The 22,328-nt window shown below is 40.6% G+C and overlaps 1 long non-coding RNA gene across 1 annotated transcript; it reads left to right on the forward strand.

Moving 5' to 3' along the window:
- The first annotated feature begins 8,068 nt into the window (after positions 1 to 8,068).
- LOC119860298 lies at positions 8,069 to 21,506 on the forward strand. The gene is made up of 3 exons (XR_005294486.1): positions 8,069 to 8,223; positions 10,658 to 10,761; positions 17,965 to 21,506. It is a non-coding gene; the product is annotated as an uncharacterized LOC119860298 (long non-coding RNA).
- The last annotated feature ends 822 nt before the right edge of the window (positions 21,507 to 22,328 follow it).

Below are 22,328 nucleotides of genomic sequence, written 5' to 3' on the forward strand. Positions count from 1 at the left end.
TCATTTGCCTGTTGACAGGTAGCGTGTTGTCAGCACTTCAGGTTGTTATCATACAGAGAACAGCAGTTCAGAATCTTAATTGGGACCCAGAAGGATATACACCGCAGTTTTTGCTGGGCATTTGCAGGCACAGGAAGATGTATAAAAGAAAATAGGGGGAAAAAGCCAACATATAAATATGATTGAAATGTAAAAAATTGTAGCACATGGCATGGTGATTTATATATACTATTCCCTTTGATAAGAAGCTGCATACATGAAAATAACTGATTGAAGAACAAGTCAAGAGCCCCTCCCCCACCAAATATACATATATACCTTTGTGTATGTGCCTATATGCACACAAGAGCTTGCTGCAGTTACACTGACAATGTTAGTATACAGCAAACAAAAGTAGCTATGTTAAAATCACATGAAGGATCTGGGTGAAGCCTAGAAAAACTGGGAAATAGATGCGTGAAACCTTTCCCATCATGATTTAAGTGTTTACCACGTCATGATCTGAGCCAGCTGGAGCCAATACCTCCAATGACTGCAAGCAAATACCATGTCCCTAAATTTGCCCCACTGTGCCAAGCTGCCATAGACTGTAGCTTAGGGCACGCTCAGTTCTGTAGCGTGTTCTGAGCATGGTCAGTAAGAATGTAGTAAAAATGCTTAATATTTCTTTCTTTTTTTGAAAAAAGTAATTGTCTGCATAAAAGAATAAAATAAATACAATAAATCACCCACAATCATCTTTTTTTTTTGTAAAATACAAGGAGTATTTCATTAAATTGCATTTGCTCATGTTTTGAATCAAACTAGTTGACACTGTTAGCTTTGTGCCATTTTTTAAAATTTCTAAGCCCATTTGATGAATTTGTGTTTTTGAAAACACATAATTCAGGGTTGGGACTATCCATGATCCCAAAGGAAAAGGGCTTGGAGTAGAAATGTTTGTTTGTACAACTAGATGGAAAATAAAGGAAAGGGTGGCAGCAAGAAAAACTGGAATATCAATGTAAGAGGACAAAGTCTTCTCTCAGATACACCTGAGTAAATCTGTTGAATAATACTAACTGAGAACAGAATTTAGCCCTGATTATTCAAGCTATTTCCTCCCCCACCTCTCACGCTCATTTATAAAATCCTTTTGAGATTTATTATTATTGAGTGCTGACAATGCGCTTGGCACTGTACAATACATAAGCAATGAGACACAATTCCTGCCTGGAGGGCCTTACACAATCTGAGATGGACTCCTCTCTATCAGAAATGAAATCTGAGGCTAGAAGCTGGTCATATCCCAGCTGTGAAATTCTCCCGAGGAAAGCATCCCAGCTGAACACACTGCTAGAGTCTGATCTGCCCGATAGACACTTGATGGTGTATGGTTGTGGAGTAAGGTTTTTTTAAAAAACGCTCTAATACAACTTTATTTTCAAAATTAATAAGACAGCAAAAGAGACACAGTTATAAACCCAACAGAGATCCCACGGAGCAATACCTATTGCAACAGAAAATTTCAGAAGCACATGGGAGATATACACAAGCTGGACCAGAAGCAGAATGTCCTCTAGCAAACTTCATTTCTTACAGCAAGCTACAAATGTTGCTTTCATCTTCAGAGACAGAAAGAGAGCGAACGCTTTACATTGCCCGAGGAGTGTGAGAAATTCATTTGCCTCTACCTTGCCTTGTGGATAAATAGCTGACCTGTGCTTTCAGCTCTCTCTACTCTCTTAGCTGTTCAAAATGACTGTATTGTTTTGTATATTCATTCTGTTGCAAGATTTGGGAACACACCATTTCAGCCTTGCAGAACATTTATATTGGTCAAAACTTGATTGAAAAGGGACAATTTCACTGGCTTCAACTGAACAAATGTGAGATGCTTTTTGTTTCTGTTGGAATCAGAGATACGGCTCCTGTTCAGCTGTCATCCTTGGAACTTGACAATATTCAAACAAAACATTACTGGCTCTTCTATTGTAAATAAAGATTAGTGTAATGTGAGTGCTGGTGAAAGGTGCCAGACTGAAAGCCATGGGACCTTAGGCCCTGAACCCACAACACACTCAAGTACACACTTAGGTTTAAGGATGTGAGTAAACCCTTTGAGTTAGTGGGACTATTTATGTGTTGAAGTGCTTTGTGGGTTTGGGACCCACATCCTCTTTTTATCTGCAGAACAAGTATAGCACAGGCACCAGCTTTGGAACCCAGTGCACACCTCCATATCGAAATAACCTAATCCAGAAAAAGGATCTCTGGGATGTAAGGGCAATTCACACTTCCTGCCCATTCAGATCTTGGCCTCTTTGCTGAGGCTGAGCAAGAGTTGTGGTTCAGGTTTATATGGTACAGAATCCTAGTAATTAGGAAGCAAATGCAGACCCCTGTGTTATGTCACATAGGGCACCCGACAACCATCAGAGGATGGTGGAGGAGATTTTCAAAGACATAATGGGAGTAAGAGGCTTAACTGACCTTTGTGCCTTTTAAAAATCTCATCCAAGATCTTTAAATTATTACTGACCTGAACTAGATACAAAGCAGTAACCTAGAGGTCAAAGACTCCCTAGCCCTTTGCCATCTCCCTGAATCATCCAGCTCCCTTTATTATTTCTAAATTGGGTTGGCTACTAAATTCACCTCATAGGCAAGGGGTGCTCCACTGTCTTGCAGAGTACATTTATTCTCTAATCCAGCCACTTCTCAGACCACCCCGACTTTTTCAGTTGCAGGCATCTCTTGAGCAGACACTGATAACTGTGTTGCACAATAGGATGGTTTCATGATGGGGACAAGTGAGGATCAAGAGAAGAGACAAACAAATTCATTTTCCTTTTATGACCTGAAATGGGATTAAGGTTGACATTAAAAAACTACACTAAGCCACTGTCCACCTGGCCTGCTCTGAAACTGTAGCGTATATACACATTTCTGCTCTTTCTATTCTATTCTCCGGTCTCAGCTGAGCGGTACAGTCACAAGCTCAGATGCCACATCATACTATAAACACACAGAGAGTGAGATGTTCACAATATATTTCATATTCAGTGGGGCTCATTTAGAGCCAGACTGTGTCATTTAGGCACAGTCAGTAGTAAGGGGTGGAGTGGCATCGTTCTGCCTCAGGAGGGCAGAATACTTCCTGGAGCTCCCAGATACGCAGATGCCACATCCCTTTCGTGGCAAGCAGCTTGTAACTTGCTGTGATCGCCCACCTGATGCAGAGGGGTCATTGGATTTACGGCGCTTTTGCAGAGCAACACATGGATTTCTGCCTGGTACTTTGGTGGGTCACTTAAGCATGGGGATGTCTTTTTATGGCCTCACCTCCCACCATGTACCCCAAATCAACCAGGCACAATCTTGCTCTTAATGATTCAATATTAAAAATTAAGGTTTTTTTAAAAAGGCTTTCCTTTCCCTTCCATTTTCTTTCCTTACTGTATCATTTTCATGTAATATTGGAAAGCATTTCTTCATTGTTTGGACTAATTTCCAAACAGATTAAAAACTGTTGTAGCAGTCAAGCTCCAGTTCCTTCGTTTATTAGATTCAGAAGACAGCAAATTCCTTAAAACACAGATATAAACAATTATGGTAATACATTCTGATTTTATAATTAGTTTTCATCACATGAAACGTACAGGACTGCGGTTTCAATTTTTTACTGCCCCTCCCCCCTCTGATTTCAAAGTGTTTGTGCCTTTCCATTCCCATCCTTCTCTCCGATTCCTGACGTGCCCTGGGCTAAGGGATAATGACTTATCTTTCAGATTCAATGAAATGCACGAGAGAAGGTCACAAGTACTGAAAAGGCAAATATATTATTGTCAAAATAAACATGGCATTTCTAGTCATTCTTCCCTTTGTGTCAAAAAAATAAAATAGCATCAGCTTTTGCTGGAATCTGAAGCTTTCGATTCATATTTCACAGTGGGATCAGAGCAGAAACTATTTAACTTACCCAACAATTAGGATTGTGGGTAAATAACGTACAATGATGATAATCTTTAGAATAGGGGAGAGTTACTATTTTCAGACAGGTTTCAGAGTAGCAGCCGTGTTAGTCTGTATTCGCCAGAAGAAAAGGAGTACTTGTGGCACCTTAGAGACTAATAAATTAAAAAATTTTTACTCCTTTTCTATTTTCAGACAGTGTCCTGGGGAGAGATCTGCCCTCAGATAGATACATGCAACTCCCATCTACTTCTCAAGGACCCAGGTCCTCAAAGGTTTCAATTTCAATGGGATGATTTCAATGGGAGTTAAGCACCTAGATACCTATGAGGATCTGAGTCTAGGTGCCTGATCCTGCCCCACTTAAGTCAATGCCCTAGGAGCTGTGTTGAAAGTGCATTTGGCCCCTTGTTATTATTCTAATACTGCATGATCCTCAATGTAAGTTCGGTTTTAATGATTTTGTCTTGAAAACCCAGCCAGGACTTGAGATGAGTTTTATCTATAGATATAGGATGTGGTGATCATTCAAAATAAATAAATAGATATCCAAATGGCAATTTGGTCAAGACACCAGGTTTGAAACACTCCTACTCTTGCAAAAAAATACTGGTGTGGGAACTTTAGCAACAAGTGCCTGGCTTAATCGGACATATGAAAGGGGGCCCTCCAGCAGTTCATCCCCACCTAATGCTATGCTAGGTCAGTACCAATGCAGTGGTGGTCATGAAGCATTTATTTTCCCATCCAAGTACTGACCAGGCCTGACCTTGATTAGGTTGTGAGAGCTGATGACATAAACAACCAAGACGGTGTGAGCGAAGGCCATGTGTGACATTCTGTACAAAGTATGAATAATGCGTTCTGGGCCCAAACAGTCTTGTAACTCCTCACACTTGGCAGTGGATAATCTTGAACAAAAAAGCCATTAATGCAAAATTTAAACGACCAAAAGCTCTCTGATTCCAAGGCCTCCATATAAGCAGGGTAACATTTGTAAAACAAATCAGTGTTGTGGCGATGTACAGTGCATAATGGTGGGTCACAAGTGGACTAATGTAAGATCCCTCTGCGGCCAGCTTGAGGGAATATTGAACCTGCATATGTTTAAACATTACGTTAGAGTCAGAGTGTATTTGTTTCTATTTATTTCCCTCATCAAAGCAATTTATACAGACTGGAATAGACAGAGACAGGGAGGTTAAATATTCAGGGTGGGGATTTAGCTGCATGAGTCCCATTCAGGTTAATGGGAGTCACATTGCTAAGTCCCTATGTATGGCACACTGAATAGTCAGTCACCCCTGTACTGACTGCCTTGGCAAGAGCTTAAGCAATAAACAGAAGCCACACTAGAGAAAAAACTCATTTGATGAGTTAAATGAAATGACTATTTTGGACGAGAGCGAGTCTCATTGTAATTGCAATTTTGTTTGGAAGCTTAGATATATTGAGCGTTAAGGAAAGAGGAGATTAAGATTTCATAGAAAGGGAAATGCTTCTCTTTACCTTGCTGAGATCCTTTATAAGCCTTGAAGACCAGCAGTCTGGCCGTAAGATGTCACTCAGGGTCTGATCCCTTGAAGTGCCAAGCGGCTCCTGAAAGACACCAAGCAAATTCCACCACAACGGGAGGGAGTATTGCTGAGCACATTGCAGGAGCAGGGCCTGATTAAAAGGATGGACTCAGACACAGATGTCGTGCATTGAGTGCTGGAATACAGCTAATGGTCGCACTCCCTTGTGACAGTGAAATGCAGCTCGTGGAGACTAACCGTTCCAGTATGCGACACACCACCTGGATCTGAGGGGCATTCCCTGCTGGAACTTCTTTTCTCCATGTACTGAACCCCTATAAGAACCTGGAGGGTGGCAGCAATCTACTTCTTTCTTATGCAAATTAATGACACCTCCCAGGCCCTCAGTCAAGCAAATTTGGGCCCCTGGTTTCAGAACACCTTGAAAATGCCAGCCCCCAGCATTCGTGATGAAGTAACTCAAGAAATGCATACAGCTGTTAGCTTCACATCATAAAAGCCAAACTTCTCTACCTTGTCACACTTTCAAAGTGCTGCCCTTTCTTTCTCCAGCACGTCCGTCCACCTGTAACAAAAGATAAGGGTTAAAAATCCTTTCTGCCCCCAAAGAAGTACAGTAGATTAACAGCCAGAGCATCCAAACTATGGTTCAAGACTTCAAGGCCGCTATGGCACATTTTTTCCAATGGCTGTAATCTTAGGTTTGGCAATTAATCCAAAGAAAATTACCTAGTACTTGAAGAGTTAAATCATGAATAGTATTAGCACAGCTCCATCTGGTAAAGTACAGTTCCCCTGAGATGACTTATAGCATGAAAGCAACAGCAAGCTATGATACTTTCTGTTATGAACTGGACCTTGGTTTCCAACAACAGTGTGCTGGGCCATTCTTTCTGTAACTAACTCTTTATTAACACTAAACGTTCATAGGTGCTATCAGTGGTGTGATAAGCAAGCGGCAGTCACCTTTTGTCTGGCTAGCTTTTGTCTTCATTCCCACTTTTAGTAACCTTGGGAAAAAACCCCACCACAAAACAAATTACAGTGAGTATCGGCCCAGATGACAAATTTGCAAACATGCTACAGCGAGGGCAGCAGAATCCAAAATAGGACAAGTCTCTGCTCCTCTTGAGGATTGCGCCTTTGTAGACTTTATCCTGTAGGATGATTCAATATAGCCAAAAGGTGTAAAACAGGGGAAATCCAGGCCCAGGTAATTCAGCTCACGTTTGAAAGGAGTTTTTGCTTGTTGATTAGGTAATCCTTCTCAGGGAAATGCATGGCACCAACTGCTTTTCATGCTAGATTAGTGCTCCTGTGGTCAATTTGCTTTTACTAATGTCAGGGCCCCATGGAGCAGGTTCATCTGTCGCATAGCAACTGCTTCAGCAGCAGTGGAGGTAGCCATGCATAAAAGATTACACATGATGGCAGGGCACAAGTGTGAAGATTTTCAAAATTAGATACAATCTCAGCAGGAATATGAACTGCAGAATTGACATGGAAGGATTTTTTCAAGTCATCAAGTTTCCGTATTTATCAGAAAAAGTAGTTTAACTGCCATGCTCAGAGAATTTAGAGAGCACTAATTTTGAGGAAAAAATCCTCAGCAATAAATAAATAAACAGAAATAAAGGTAAACAAAAAGCCCCACAGGTTTCCTGCCAACTGCAAGGCCTTCTTTACTTGCCACATGCTATAAACGGCCTTAGGAGAAGAGAGAAGCTACAGTATTTTATGCTCATTTTCAACAGGTTGCACTCAAAAATTTTCCACCATCACTAGCAAGAGCGGGTGGGATAACTCAGACGACATCAGTTATAAAAGAATATAGAAAGTTTACACACACCGCAATCTCTGCTATTACTGTGAACTCCCTCTCCCCTTACCACCTTGCTCAGAGAAGCAGTGACATTACCAGCTTGTAGTGTTTGCTATAGATCTCAGATCATTCTCATCCCACAATCAGGGTTTCTCGGAATGCAATTTCCAAACTACATACAATCTTAAAGGACAGATAGATGGATATGCTATTTAAATAATATATATAATATCTAACACTTATATAGCACTTTCCATCAGAAGATCTCAAAGTGCTTTACAAAGGAGGTAGACATCATAACTCTATTCTATAGATGGGGAAACTGAGGCATGGGGAAGTGACATGACTTGTCCAAGGTTAGCTAGCAGGCCACTGGCCAAGCTGCGAATACAATCTAGGTCTCCTGAGTCCTAGTCCAGTCCTTCAGTGAAAAAAAAAATCAGGGAATGGCTTTTGTTCCCAAAAGGGATTTCTTTTTTTTCCTCTGTTTCTAAATTACAGTGCGATTTTTACGGGAATTTTTAAAAAATGCTTTTGTGTTCTTGCAAAAAGCATGCCCTTCACTCTGATTGGGAGGACAAAAGACTCAGATAATGCAGCAAGGACTGGTGGCTGTTCCTCCTGCATGCAAAACTAGCAGATTGCTGAAAATGAGAACCATGGTGGTAAATCAGGCTAATGAAGCAGCTCAGGTGCTGCATCTTGAGTTACTTCCATCCCACAATGATTTTAAAGCCAAGCCACAGATGGTACCAACTATTTTGAAGGCTAAGAGATATTTTCAGGAAATTTAACAGAAAGCTGTTCATCCAGTCTCCTCAGTGCTTTTATTTAACTAACGATAATTAACTCCCTTCTCAGAGTTAGGAATCTGGGAACCATTTCTGTCCCTGGATAAACTGTTTCTGGGTAAGAAATTATATTTTGATTGTTGCTATCTTTGATGCTAAAGCACTTTTATTAGGACAATTATGACTCTTTTTACTCATGTGAGAGAGAGAGAGAGAGAAAGTGAAGATGTGGCTCTACTGTGGAGAAAGCAGTTTGTTAGGAATGGCCTTTTGCTGCAAAGAGCTCAGGTCTTCCAGATTAATCTTTGGATTATATAGATTTCCCAGGGATAAAACAGCTATCCTCTGTCTCTAAGGAGGACAGAATGGTAGTTGCTCTGGCTAATCTAAGGCAACAGCTTTTCCCTTTGAGGATGTCAGTAATCCTAAAGATTGGTAGATAGAATAATTGTAGTTCTCAGGGGTTAAGTTTGAAGACTGGAGCCACTTCTGTTAGAGGAGCAGTTTATTAAAGTGACAAAGCCATACTTCGGTGTCCATTGACTCTCCTCCAGCCAGTCATTATGTTACTTCCTCTGGGGTTGTTTGGTGTATTTTGTTGGAGGGGGGGCAAGGAAATAATTTTTCAGGGGGGAATCACAGATGTTGCAAAAACTAAAATTCTATCCTGCCATGAGAGAGGATAACGCGTTGCACTTCAACTGGGCTTTTCATCTGCAGATCTCAAAGCAGATTACAACTCTAATAATGAATGCCATCCTCCTCCTCCTCCTCCGTAAAGGTAGGAAAGTGTTAGCTCCATTTCCCCAATGGGAAAACTGAGGCACAGAGTGTTTAGGGGGTGTGGTTCAAGTCACACAGCAAGTTAGTGGCACAGGTGGAAATGGAACCCCAATTTCCCAACTCCCAGGCTGTGCTGTAACCACACCACACCATGTTCCCCTGGATAATGAGAGAAGAGCCAGGACGAATTTGTTAAACATGAGGTTTAAATTAAATTCATTTTCTAACGCAGGGAAAACCCTGTTAATAGGGGGTGAGGTTTGGGCAAAAGTGGTGCATTATGCCCCAAGGGGGTCCCTATAGGCATCTTAGCTCCTATACCAAATGGCCCTGTATATGCCACTTGAATAAAAACTTTACTCTCCCAGATGTGATAACTTACTCATGCACTTAGGTGCTGTATGGCTGTTAAGCTTTCTTGTGGTTTGGAGCTCACACACAGGCAACAAAGTTTATTTAGCCAGACTCCAGATTAGAATGGATGCAGCTTTCTGTGCATGAGTTCATACAACCTTCTGGGGATAGGAGCATTTCACAATGGTGAAATCAGATCTTGGCCCAAGCCTCATCCCTCTGCCCTGCAAAACAGAGAGAGTGAAATTAAGATGGGAAATAGAAAAGTATTATTAAATCACCACTGTTCTCAATGCATTTGTTGTAACCAGCATCCTTTCCACTGACGAGGAATAGATGGGATTCCTTGTAAGTCCTATCAACGCAGTTCCTTGTGCATCTGGGCTGTGCCCCTGTGCTGGCAGCTACACTTATAGACTCCCATCACCTTCAGTGGGGCTGTACATGGGTGTGCACACAGTTCTCAGTGCAGGATCGGGGCCCTGAAGGACTCATTGCTAAGCAACAAGGTACTTCCATTTTCCTGGATCTGCAAAGTAAAATAAATCCTCTTTCCCTCCTTCAGGTAACCAGAGGTTCTTGTGGATGACCTTCAACCTTAAAATGATTAACCCAAACTAAGACTTTGTTTAGGGATAGTTAAGGTTATACCAAGGCACATCCCAAAACTGAGAAGCATAGACAGCAGAAGTTAAGGGAAAAGTCTCCTTCATTCCTTGCCACTTTGATATTCCTTACCCCACCATGGAAAATGTACCCCAACACAACATAAAGCTTTACTTCCATCTCCAACAGATAACAAAAAGCAATACACACCCCAACTTCATTAAAATTGCACTAGTAGTAACTTTGAAAAATGCCTGCCTATGCTGAAATTTTACAAAACCCTATCTATTCTCCAAACAAAAAGTACAAAGTTGTTCAAATCCTACCACCTCAGTAGAGTGACCCACCACCAACACACCCAGGATGCTGCATTGGCTCATGTTTGCAGATTTGTGCATTTATGTCCATCTTGCCTTCTCTTGCTGCCTAATCCTTTCTTGTGAACAAGGTATGGCGGTAATCCCATAATCAGAGCCATCGGAGGAGATTCCCATTAGAGTCAAAAGGGCTCCCTGTGGTTCTAAAGATCTGACTGCAGGACGAGGGCCAAGATATGCAACGTTATAAGAAGAGTGAGGTTCCTGCACATGCCCGATCCTGCCTACATACAAGAAAGTGTATAATGTGATACTGATGTGAATATGAATAGGAAGAGAAGAGAGGCTGCATCTATTCCAACAGTATTTGGAATAGTGATCATGAAACCATGCTCTGATGTTCCATAACTAGAAAGCTGCAGAAAATATTCTGAATACTCTATTTATGATTATTGCAATCATTTATTTGGTTTCCATGACTGTGGTTTCTAGGCACTGCATCCCCACCCGGAAAATAGGAATTGCTGGACTGGATAAGAACAGAGGTCCACTTTGTTTGGTATCCTGTCTCTGAGATCTGCCAGCACCAGAAACAGGTGACAGCAATGCTTCAGTTATAGGATAACCTGCTCCCAGGGAAAGTTTCCTCCTAACCCCCAATATTTATAGGCTGGCTCATACAGCATGAAGGTTGATAGCCGTTCCATAATGTTGTTTATTTTTTAATATGTGCTGTTATAACTCTGGCTGATCTTCTTTTCGTTAAGAATGACTAATCCTTTTTGAAATCCTGGTAAACTCTTGGCCTTAATGATATCCAGTGATAAGGAGTTCTGCAGGTGAAGAGTGTGTGATAATATATTTCCTTGTCACTTTTTAATTTTCCCCCTTTCAGTTTTATTAAATATCCCCTTGTACTTGTATTATGAGAATGGATGAACAGAAGATGTATCGTCTCTGTTCCATTCATTATTTTGTATACTTTTATCATATCCTCTTTTATTTACCTCCTTTCTAAGGTAAATAGTTCCAATCTGTTCAGTTTCTCTTCTCATAACATTTAATGTATGTTTTCCCCCAATATTAATTAATATTTTTCCAGTGAAGGTAGATAGTTTTTTTTGGCTGTGCCAATTTTATCAGAATGTCTGTGTTATACATCCTGGCAAAACTGCATTTAACTTTAGGAAGTCTTTAATTTGATATCCTGTGGGTTTTGATGGAATTAATTTGGATTATATCCTCCGTATCTGTTTTAAAAAATATTTTCCAATGCATCAAAGTATCTTTCCTGTCAACTAGTGTATTCTAGGTACATTTGTTTCCTTCATTCTGAATTCTCTAAAAGTCTGACTGTAAAGAGAACAATACTTGGTGCTACTATGTTTTTCTTACAACTATTTCAGCTCTAATGATATGATCACTGAATCCTATTTGTGCAGCAACTTGTGTTTTATTAATCAGACATGGTGAGTTTTCTAAAACACAGGCCAGAGCAGACTCTGATCTTGTGGGTTTCATCACAAAGACAATCTATCAGGACACTAACATCTGAAAGAGTGTAGCTTCATGAGCAAGTGTCAGTTTCGCTATTAGTTTCTCCCCACCCACCAAATGCTGAAGGAATTGTAACCCCTACTTTAAAGAATGTATAAGGTTGTTCTATCTGATACATTCTTCTTTTATCTGCATATGAATTTACTAATCTATTTTCTTATACCATTCTGGAAATTTAATCCTATGCATCTTTCTTTTTTCCTTCTTTTCCTTATCTTACATAGTTCTAACACACTGCTTATTTTCTTGCTCTAGAATATCCTTTCTCTCTAGATATTTCTGTACTTCACTGAGTTTCCCCAATTTACCCCAATCTGATTTTTCCAAATTGTAATAAACCTTTTTAGACTTTTTATGCAAAAGATAGTTCAAACAATTTTGTGTTGTATAAGTACAGTGAAAATTTGTTTGTTTTTTGATAATATTTTCTTGCTTGAAAGAACAATTACCTTTTCCATTTTATATCTTCCTCATTATACTTTTTGGCTTAATAATATTTCGCTATCACCTACTTCCACTTGAGATTTGGTTCTTCTGTTGTACTATATAGTCATTCCTACAATTAGCATTTGCTAATTAGAAAAACCAACATAATATTTCACTGTTAATAGCCACTGTGTCCTCTTTTATTCTCTGGTCAGGCATAGCTCATTTCTCCTACCCTGCACTATTTAATTCCCACATCGACACTATTTCATTGCAGATCCCACATCTTCCATCCATCAGTAGCAAATAGTCATTTGTTCATCAAAAAATTCTACTCAACATCTCCCAGCCCCATCAATGACCAGAAGTAAACTCAAAGCTATCACTTTCCATCATCCTCTCTTTCAAGTTACCCAGCATGCCTAAACTTGCAGAACCTCCTGATTTTTTTAATTTAATTAATTCATCCTACCCACATGGAGGATGAAAACCAGCCCCCTCTTTGCTGTAGTCAGTGTTTGATTCCTACCCTCACTGTCTCTATAACCTCAACAACAAGTATATTAAAGATTATGGGGTGTTCAGAGACTATGGTTTTGGGGGCCACAGGAGTACCCAAGGTGATAAACAGTGAGTTAGACATCCATAGATGACACTGAATTTCTTTCATCATGATTTAATTCTGCTATCATGAAGCTGGTTGATCCACGTAGGATCCAATCAGTTTTATCCGTGATATAGACACTAAGTTACTCCTAGCAAGAGATAGTCAAGTCTGTTTCAAAATGGAGGCAGCCTGGATTCACCAGTCTGTCTATCCACATGGAACAATTCTGCTACCTGGGGTTGTTTGTTGGTGTGGCAGAGGAGGATAACACTTTATTTAGCTTCTGCCACCTGCCAGGGAAAAGACCTTCAAAAACTACCTATCCTATATGTGGAGTGCAATGACTCCAGCCAGCACTCCAACCACATCCACTTCTACCTGTGTACTGTAAACTCTGTGAGGATGGCCTATTTAATCCTGTGTCCCTTAGTTCTAGTCTCGCCAAGTTTAATTATATAATAACCCTTATCTGGTTTAAAATGTTTGAGTCATTCACCTCTTAATCACTTTTCCTTGGGGCTAAATAATCCCCATTTCATCATTGTCTCAAGTACTGATGAGCCCCCTCCAATCCATGAACTGTTTGGGTTGTCCTCTGCCATACTCCATCTAGTTTAACTCTATCTGTTTTCTACTCTCATGAACAAAACTGGACACTATACTTCAAGTATGGTCTAACCACCACAGGGCCTTCTGAAGTGAAAACAGAAATGTATTGGATTTGTTACATATATACCTCCTTTTTAATGCATGCCAGCATCCTATTAATTTTTCTTCAGTGCTGCAGTATGCTGAACAGAGAATTTAAGTGTTGGATCAGTTCCTACATCGGGGCTTTTTTACCTGTCCGTATTAACTAAATCCATCACCATTTCATCTATATTTAACTTTGGCATTATTTCTATCTCAATGCATCACCTTATTATAACCATCATTATTTATTATTGGTATAGTGGCAACAATTTACTAGATATTTTGCAGATTGGAATAAAGATAAGGTCACTGTCCTGATGAATTTGCAGTTCAGACACCAACCAGTAAAATTGCTCTTGTAAATTCAACAATTTTGGTTGGGATTTTTTTTTCATCTTTCATTGCATATAGACACGTTAAATTTCTTCCTGCTCCACCTCTGAACCTGTCCAATTAAGCTAACAATTCTATAAACAGTAACATCCTTCAGAGTTTCAGAGTAGCAACCGTGTTAGTCTGTATTCGCAAAAAGAAAAGGAGTACCCGTGGCACCTTAGAGACTAACAAATTTATTAGAGCATAAGCTTTCGTGAGCTACAGCTCACTTCATCGGATGCATTTGGTGGAAAAATCCTTCAGAGTTTTAACCACTGCCACTATTTTAGCATCATCTGCATTATTTAATAATCACATAGATATGGCCAAACAGGGATGGTCAGAGAATAAAGCTGATGCTAAAATTTCAGACCAACTAGCTGCATAAACTTTTTCAGAAACATGATCTCCGCCATTCCTAACAAACCAATCTATGATTAACCTGAAAGCAAATCTTTTTTTGATTTTTTTTAAAATCAAATGTTTGGTCATTTAAGCTTCCATAGGAATTCATGGAATCTAATCCTTAGACAAGTCTTAGAGAGTAGAAATCCTCTCTTGGAAAAGAAACTGGTGGAGTTTCAACAATGAGGACAGTTGTAAAACTATAAAATCAAAGGCCGTGTCCAGAAGTATGGATACTGGATTTACTGGATTTTCTTCTGATTTCATTATCCTCCTGGAAAGGATGATCCAGTTAGGGAACCACTCTGGGGTGTAAGAGACTTGGCTCAATTCCCTGCTGTGCTACAATCATCCTGTGTGACCTAGGGCAAGCCACTTGGTCTCTCTGGCCCAGATCCTCAAAAGTATTTAGGCACCTCAGCTTAAGTGCCTAAATCCCTGAGGATCTGTGCCTCCATGCTTCACTATCCTGTGCATGGGGGGTGGTGGGATGGTATTAAATATTGCGAGGTACTCAGCTTCTCTGATCATGGTGGCCATATAACTGCTCAAAATAGACCGACATGCCAATCAAAATCCCACCCCATTGGAAGTGAAGACAATGGCTTGTCTTTACAAAGCAACTAGCCATAAAGAGTCTGTAGATTCAGTCACTAGGCCTGGCCAAGTTGTGCTTGGCTCCCATGTTTGGGAGAGGACAAAGATGACTGTTGGAGCAGCCCGGGGTCATTAGAGCATAGCGGTGCCGAGGCCATGCAGCCAACATGTGCTTTGCACTGCCAGTTGTGAAGGAGGATGGTAGTCACATCTACATGCCATGCAGGGATTCCCCAAACCAGTACATCCTCAGCTGGCTATTAAATCAGAATTAGTACCCCTTAGCACCACCACAGTGCTACAAAGGTGCTGGAGCAGGGCCAAAGATCTGCTCCAGTATTCCTAACCTTCTCAGACAGGGGCCATATTGCAGCAGATTAAACCAGGACCCTAACAAGTAGTCCCTTTGACAGCACGATTGCTAAATAGGACATTGACACAGAACATGAGTCTTCCATCTTGGACATTTTCCGTCTGCAAGGACAAATACAATAAGTCCCATTTCTAGAGAGAGATGGGAAACTGTGAGAACACAGTTCACATCAAGTACACATCAAGTTTGGCACCATCTAAGGCCCTCTTCTGTTTCCTTATGCCATTCAAGAAACAACCGTAGTCCACAGTCCGCTCCCAGTCACAGCCCTGCAACCCGTAATATTGCAAGGGCGTTAATGAGAGCTGAATATAATGCCCTACGTGGAGCGGTTATGGTAACAGTTCATGAGATGCACTGGTCAGCCTTCCCCAGAGTTTAGAAACTGCAGGCTCCTGAAAATTATAAAAACAAAAGATCAGTATCTCATCTGCCATAAATCAGAAAATCAGCATAGCTCAGTGGGACTGAGTGCAGCTTTACACCAGAGGATAATTTGTCCCGAAGTTTAGATTAACTACGTGTTGGGGTTTTTAACTTGTACCTAAAGGGTAACTGAGGTGTAGGAAGTTCATACCCAAATTATACTGGCCTAATCCACTTTACTGGGATTTAAGGATTAAAAACAGTAAGAGAATTACTTGGATGTCCATGGTTTAAATAAGATTAGATAATGAACCATGTGCTAATGATTTTAGCAAATAGGATTTTGTTCATTCTTGCTGAGCTCCAAATTAGTGTTTCTGGAAAGAATTCCTCACCCCCAGCATATTGTCAAGAACCTTGAGAAGAAATTGTTGTCACTGGAGGATCATCATTTGGGAGCAGGTAGGGATATCTCAGATGATCAATTTCCTGTGATTGTAGGGGGCAAAGGAATTTATGGGCCTTGGTCATTCCTAACTTCTGTTACTAAGTTTCGGTCAGTAAAATATGAATAAGTTAACGAAGGCTATAAGCAAGCCAAGGCCACAGCAGACAACAATGGATGAAACCCTGGTGCAATTGAAGTCAAAGGGAGATTTGCCATTGACCGCTTGGTCAGTAGGTTTGGTATAGTATCTTGTCACCATATGAAGAGCTCCACGGGAACACTTGTTACATGACAGCAAATAGCAGTCCTGGAAGCTGCTACCCATCAGCTCAGCCTGAAGAGCAGAAGCAGCAAATTCTTTATTCAGAGAGCCTCCATATTTTGTCCTCTCTGAGGATTCAGCTGTCATTAAACCTTTTTTACCAAAGTAGTTTTAAATTACCGCATTAATTTCAAAATCAAGCGAAGTTCCTTAGTTAGTGCACCATTTCATCAGGATTTGAAAGGATTCATTATAAAGTTGATTCAGTAAGAGCTCTCAAGTTATTACACCAAAAGAACAGCACAATTTACACAATTCAATAAGCTCTTTAGGGTGGAGGTTCAAAATATTTGTGAAACTGGATTTGGAGATTAATGTAAAATTTTTAACAAGGGTTATTAGAGGCACATTTTGTAGTTTTTTCTTCTATTAGGTTAAATATGGGCCTATTACAATATCGGCAATTACAAATCCTCAGCTGATGTGAATCAGTGTAGTGCCATTGACCTCAACTGATTTACACTAGCTGAGAACGTGATCCTTTAAAAAAAGTATTTATTCCTGCTTCTTCATGTTTAACTACATCAGAGTCAACTGTCAGTGCTGGGAAAGGGTAGAGATGAGGGGAAAGAAACTGCTAACTATTGTAACACCAGCTTTTAAAGTCTTTAAACATTCCTAAAGGTGCACACATCGTCATTAAGAGGGGTAATACTCAGTTCCCTCAGGGTTTGTACAGACACCTGCATAATGGGGTCCCAGTTCATGACAAGGGCTCCTAGATGCTACTGCAGTTCAAATAAATTGTAAGAATAATCTTCATTTTCCCAGTCTAGTAAGGCTGTGACCTGCTGGAATTTATTGCTAGGAATTAAAAATGGTTAATGTGTAATTGCTGGGAATAAAACGGAATGGGACGAGTTTAGACAATTTTTCAGCCAAGTCCTGTAGGTCTGGGCACCATGTTTACCTCAGTGCTTCCTTTAACTTATACTCAGTCTTGTTTTATTCTGCTCTCTAAGGTACATTTGAATATGGTTTGTAGGACACACACGTCTATTTTACCAAGTGTATTCTACTGTAAATCTAGGGGAACAAGGGAAATCTAAATACAATCTTGTAGGCTGTGTGAAATGATGCAAGTATTCTAAGGATTATGACTGCTACTTAGTAGTATGAAAAGCCTTTCATTTATTTTTACTACCCCTAGAAAACAATGACCAGCTTTCAGAGAAGTCCGGAACGATTTTACACCTCACACAGAAAGATAATAGTGATTTTCCCAAGGTTACATAGTGACTCCAGTGTCTTCACTCCAGTAGAGCTTTGCTGTCAGAAAGTGGGGTGAGGGAGACAGAGGGTCTCAGACGTGTCATGGAGGCTCAGGGCTTTGGAGAGATCGGAAGAGGATAGGCAGAAAGTCTAGATCATTGTTCCTCAATGACCAGTCCGTTATCTGGTGCCAGTCCCTGACATCTCCCTGACACAGTCTAGGAAGGCAGCAAGTAGGTCCCCGGTATCAAAAAGGTTGAGAAACACTGGTCTAGATCATAGGGTTCTGTGGGGCAAAACTACTGCTTGTTCCATGGGGCTTTGGGGAGGACAGAGAGCGGGGGAACAATCTTTGCCACTTAAAGGAATGACTTGGGGAAAATGATGTGAGGGAAAATTAAATTTTTCTTCCCCACAGAAAGTCCTCTCATGTCCATGGAACGAAACTTCTGGGTTCAAGGACTCAAAGACAAGTCAGTATCTGCAAAGCCAATGGACACAATGGCAGAAGAACAAGATACCCTCTGCAGGACAGGATGGTCCAGGACAGAAGAGCCAACAGCAGCATTAATATAAGGAAACAGCAATGAGTGAAACTGACACACCATCATGGACACACCAAACTCCACAGCCTAGACAGAGATTAGCCCAGAGGGCCTGGTGTGCAAATCAGAGTCAGGCACGGAAGCATCATAGCTGTAAAAACTAGGCTTGTCTACAACAGATGTAGCTAATGAGAAATCTGAATTGTGTGGTTTCCTTCTGGTAATCCTAGCTCTATTCCCTGAGCAGCTTTGTATGCAGTGCCAAATGTGAGGACAGGAACCAGTGGAGATAGTATATACTTCATGAGACTAGCACTAGTGTAACTGGGTTTATATCCTTCCCTCTCGAAAAATGGAACCACCCTCTCAAGGACACTGCCAGAGAACAGAAGCCCTTAGGCTGTACCTGACCTTAGATGGCAGCAGGCTGGTTCCAGAAAGCTTAAATTTTTTAGATCTTCCACAATGGTGTAACCACTGACAACAACAGTCATTATGCTAGAAAAATCCACCTTCAGCCATCAATAGTTTAAATATTCAGCACACTTCTGGAGGACAAGTTTAGGAATTTGTTGATGCACTTGACACCTATGCCTGTGTCATATCTCATTGACTGGCAATAGGAGGTATCCTGTCAATGAAAGCTTACAACTCTGGGATCAGCCTGTGCCACCCTCATGAGCCATGGTGGGGGTTACTCACAGAGTCTGAGCAACAGACTCTGACTCTAAAGGAGTTAAGAAAATTTTTGAAACTCAGCTAGTCCTGTTCAACCTCCAGCGGCAATGCATTCTGTTCCAGCACTTTCCATTTGGAAGTCAAAACCCTCAGTCCAAACACAGCTGTTGTTACAATATATATCTGTGATTATCCAGGGTTAGATGAGTAAAGCTGCTTTAGAGATTCCTCGAAATGAGCATGTACCTCAGTAAAGGTTAACTTGGAGTTGCACAAAATGCATGAAAGATGAACAGTCTTCAGTATTAATGCTCTTCAGAATTTTACAACGAATGAGCTACACATCATTGATTATTTACAGAGAGCTCTACACCATCGTAATTCCAAAGTAATAGCACGATATATATGCCCTGAAGCTTGTTGGAATGGAAAAAATGTTACCAGTGATATTTGGTAAAATAAGTGCAGTATAAAGGTCATTGTGAGGAGGTGTAAAGTTACAAGATATCTTGGCCATGAAATTCAGTTGAAATAAATTCAGGAATTATTAATCTGTCCTTAGTGACATGATGCATTGGCAAATCTGCAGTGAACTGAATTTCACTCAGGTTTTCGTTTTAAGGGGAAACTGAAGAGGAAAAAAAAAACCCCGCCCAGCTGCACAAAGATTTTAGAATGTTCCCACAGCAGAACTGCTGTTTTGACAGGGCTTTAGCTTCAACTGGCAGCATGTCCCATAAGAGTTTTTTCATCCTTTTTTATACAAAGATAGTGTTTAGTATTGTATCTCTGTGTTTGCCTGGAGCAATCTGAGGTACTAGGTTTTTCTAATAGCTATTCACATTTGATTTTCATATTATGGCTGTTCAAGGTTTGCAATGGTGTTTTAGTTTTAATTTGACAGAAATTAATAAGAGAAGGAGAAAGAAATCATACATCAGGACTGTACAGCAGTCCTGTCACACAGCCTAATTTCTTAGACAATAAGAATAATCTACCACTTCCAATTTAGACTCAGTAAAATAAACACATGTATATTAATGATTTAAAAATATTTCTGTTCAGTCAAGCATGTCTTCTTTATGCAGAATAGCATCAGATCAATAATTAGTTGCCATACATTTTAATAACCAGAGTTTTAGCTTAGGATTGTTTTTCATAATTTTGCATTTATGTTTGTTAAATTCAGGAGCTGGTTTTATTTGAAAGAGACAACATTAATGCAAAAATTACTTCTCATTGTATTATTGCTAACTACATCTAATATGTAAATACCCAGACAAACTCACACTTATATTAACACAGAGAGGATCATAGAAATCTTATAGACAAAGTCTATTTGTTCCACTTTACTCCACGCATTAGTATTCTCTACGGTACTTAATTATTCAGGGTTGTACTTTTAAATTAAAATAGATATTGTACATAAATGATCATTTGAGTGGAAGAGCATGAAAATATTGTCAAAATGAAATATATGATAAGTTCCCTTAAGGTGCATTTCCGGTCAATGGCACATCACAGTGACATGACCTAATGTAAATATTTTACCCTTCATTATGGGTTTAAAAAAATGTGTCAGTGACTGGTTGTAATGTGGAAAACAAGGAAGGAGCCAGCTGAAATTGCTGCATAATCAAACACAGCATGAACATATTATTTAATAGTGGATGCATTTGTGTATAATTGTTGAGGAGTGTAAGAATTGTTACCTTTAGTTACAAAAGCCATGACTGGCAAGAAAATACATTTTTTGGCCTAGGGAAATAATTTTTGTCACAATGGTTTTACTCAAAATAATTTATTAATTACAATGTTGATTGCTGACAATTATGCAGGGATTTGGCTGATTCTAGAAAATTGCTCTGTCTGTAACTGTTGGGTGCTGTGGTGGACCATATGACACGCTACTATGAAAGGAAGCTTTCATCTCCTGCTCGGTGATGTCTACAAAAATGACCTACTCCAAGACAAGCCAGTTTCCATGAACAGTAGCTGAGAACGGTGACCATTTGGCAGGGAAAACAAAAAGCCACAAGCACTTCAGAGTACTGTGTAGGGCCTGAAAAAGCTGCAGGATTTCTCTAGCTGTGGTGGTGAGGAGGTCTGAACACAAGACATAGGGAGCCAGGAACTCCTGAATTTTAACCCACTTAAGGCCTTACCGACAGATAACCTAAGGCCTTATCTACATTGGGAATTAGTACCAGTTAACCCGTTTGTGTAATTACACCAGTGTAGTTGCACCAGTATAAAACCCGCTGTAGGCCAGGAAAGCTGTGATTTACACAGGCGGAGTTTATCCTGCTTTCAAGCAGAGGTCCTTGCCTACTCTAGAGGGTTGATTCTCCACTGCCCCAGCACAGCACTTTAATTTACACCACTGGTGGCAGAGGCCCATCCAAAGCGGAAAATTGGGCACAGGGGAACCCCCTCCTCAGACACATGCTCCTGCTTCACCTTACGAAGGGGGTATTCCGGTGCAGGAGACGGCAGAGCTGGTGATGGAGCCACCTTCAGCAGCTTTTTATACCTGGGTATTTCCTCGGCATAGGAGGATTTCTCTGGATGCTTTAAGTTGGAACTGGAGAATGGGTTTACATTAGGGTAGCTCCAGCAATGGCAGAAATGAAAATCAGGCCTTTGTGGCCTTGGGCACGTCACAATCCTTCTGCCTCGGTCTGGCCACCTACGGGACAGGCACAGTGCTTTATTCATGTATATCACAGGACTGTTGTGAGCATTGTCACGGTTCAGGGCAACTGCACCTGTATTTCTCCCTCATGGTCCACTAAGGCACAAGTTCTCAAACTGGGGACACCCCCCACCCTGTGGGACATGGAATATATTTTTGGGGGGGAGGGGAACGTGAGAAGCTTCAGGAAAAAAACAAACTTACTGCACGCATTTTATTCACAGCAATGAATAGTCCATGCCACCCTTAATTCTGCAATGCTGCTGGCATCGGCACTGCCTTCAGAGCTGGGCACCTGGCCAGCAGCCACTACTCTCCAGCCACCCAGCTCTGAAGGAAGTGCAAAAGTAAGGATGGCAATACCGTGACTGCCCTAAAATAGGCTTGTGACCTCCTTTTGGGTCAGAACCCCCAGTTTGAGAAATACTGCTCTGTACTCACTTAAGATTTACATTACTATATATGTAAATGGCTCGTTTTAAATCCATGTCTTACTGTTTTTAATATTTAGTGAGCGGTGAATGCTGATTTATCAGTATATATACTTGTGTGGCGGGGGAGGCATAAACTACTACAGACACAAAGAAGGGGGTGTGCGATCAAATAAATGTAAGAATCACTGAATTAAGGGCACCCCTCTAGGCTCCTGGCTCCTCAGCCTTTACCTTTCTTGGGCAGAGAGCTTTTCCCCTCCTGACTGGTGCTTTTCAAGGCTGCATAGTTCCAGGCCTTACACTTTGATATTCTCAGCAAGCCAGACTGACTAAACAGGCCAGAGTCTGCACTTTGCTTTCTTCAGAGGCTATAAATAGCGCAATTACTCACAGTTATAAATTACCACACAGCTCTCTGTAAGCAAGTACA

This window comes from Dermochelys coriacea, chromosome 8 (assembly GCF_009764565.3).
Source record: "Dermochelys coriacea isolate rDerCor1 chromosome 8, rDerCor1.pri.v4, whole genome shotgun sequence".
Taxonomy (NCBI): domain Eukaryota; kingdom Metazoa; phylum Chordata; order Testudines; family Dermochelyidae; genus Dermochelys; species Dermochelys coriacea.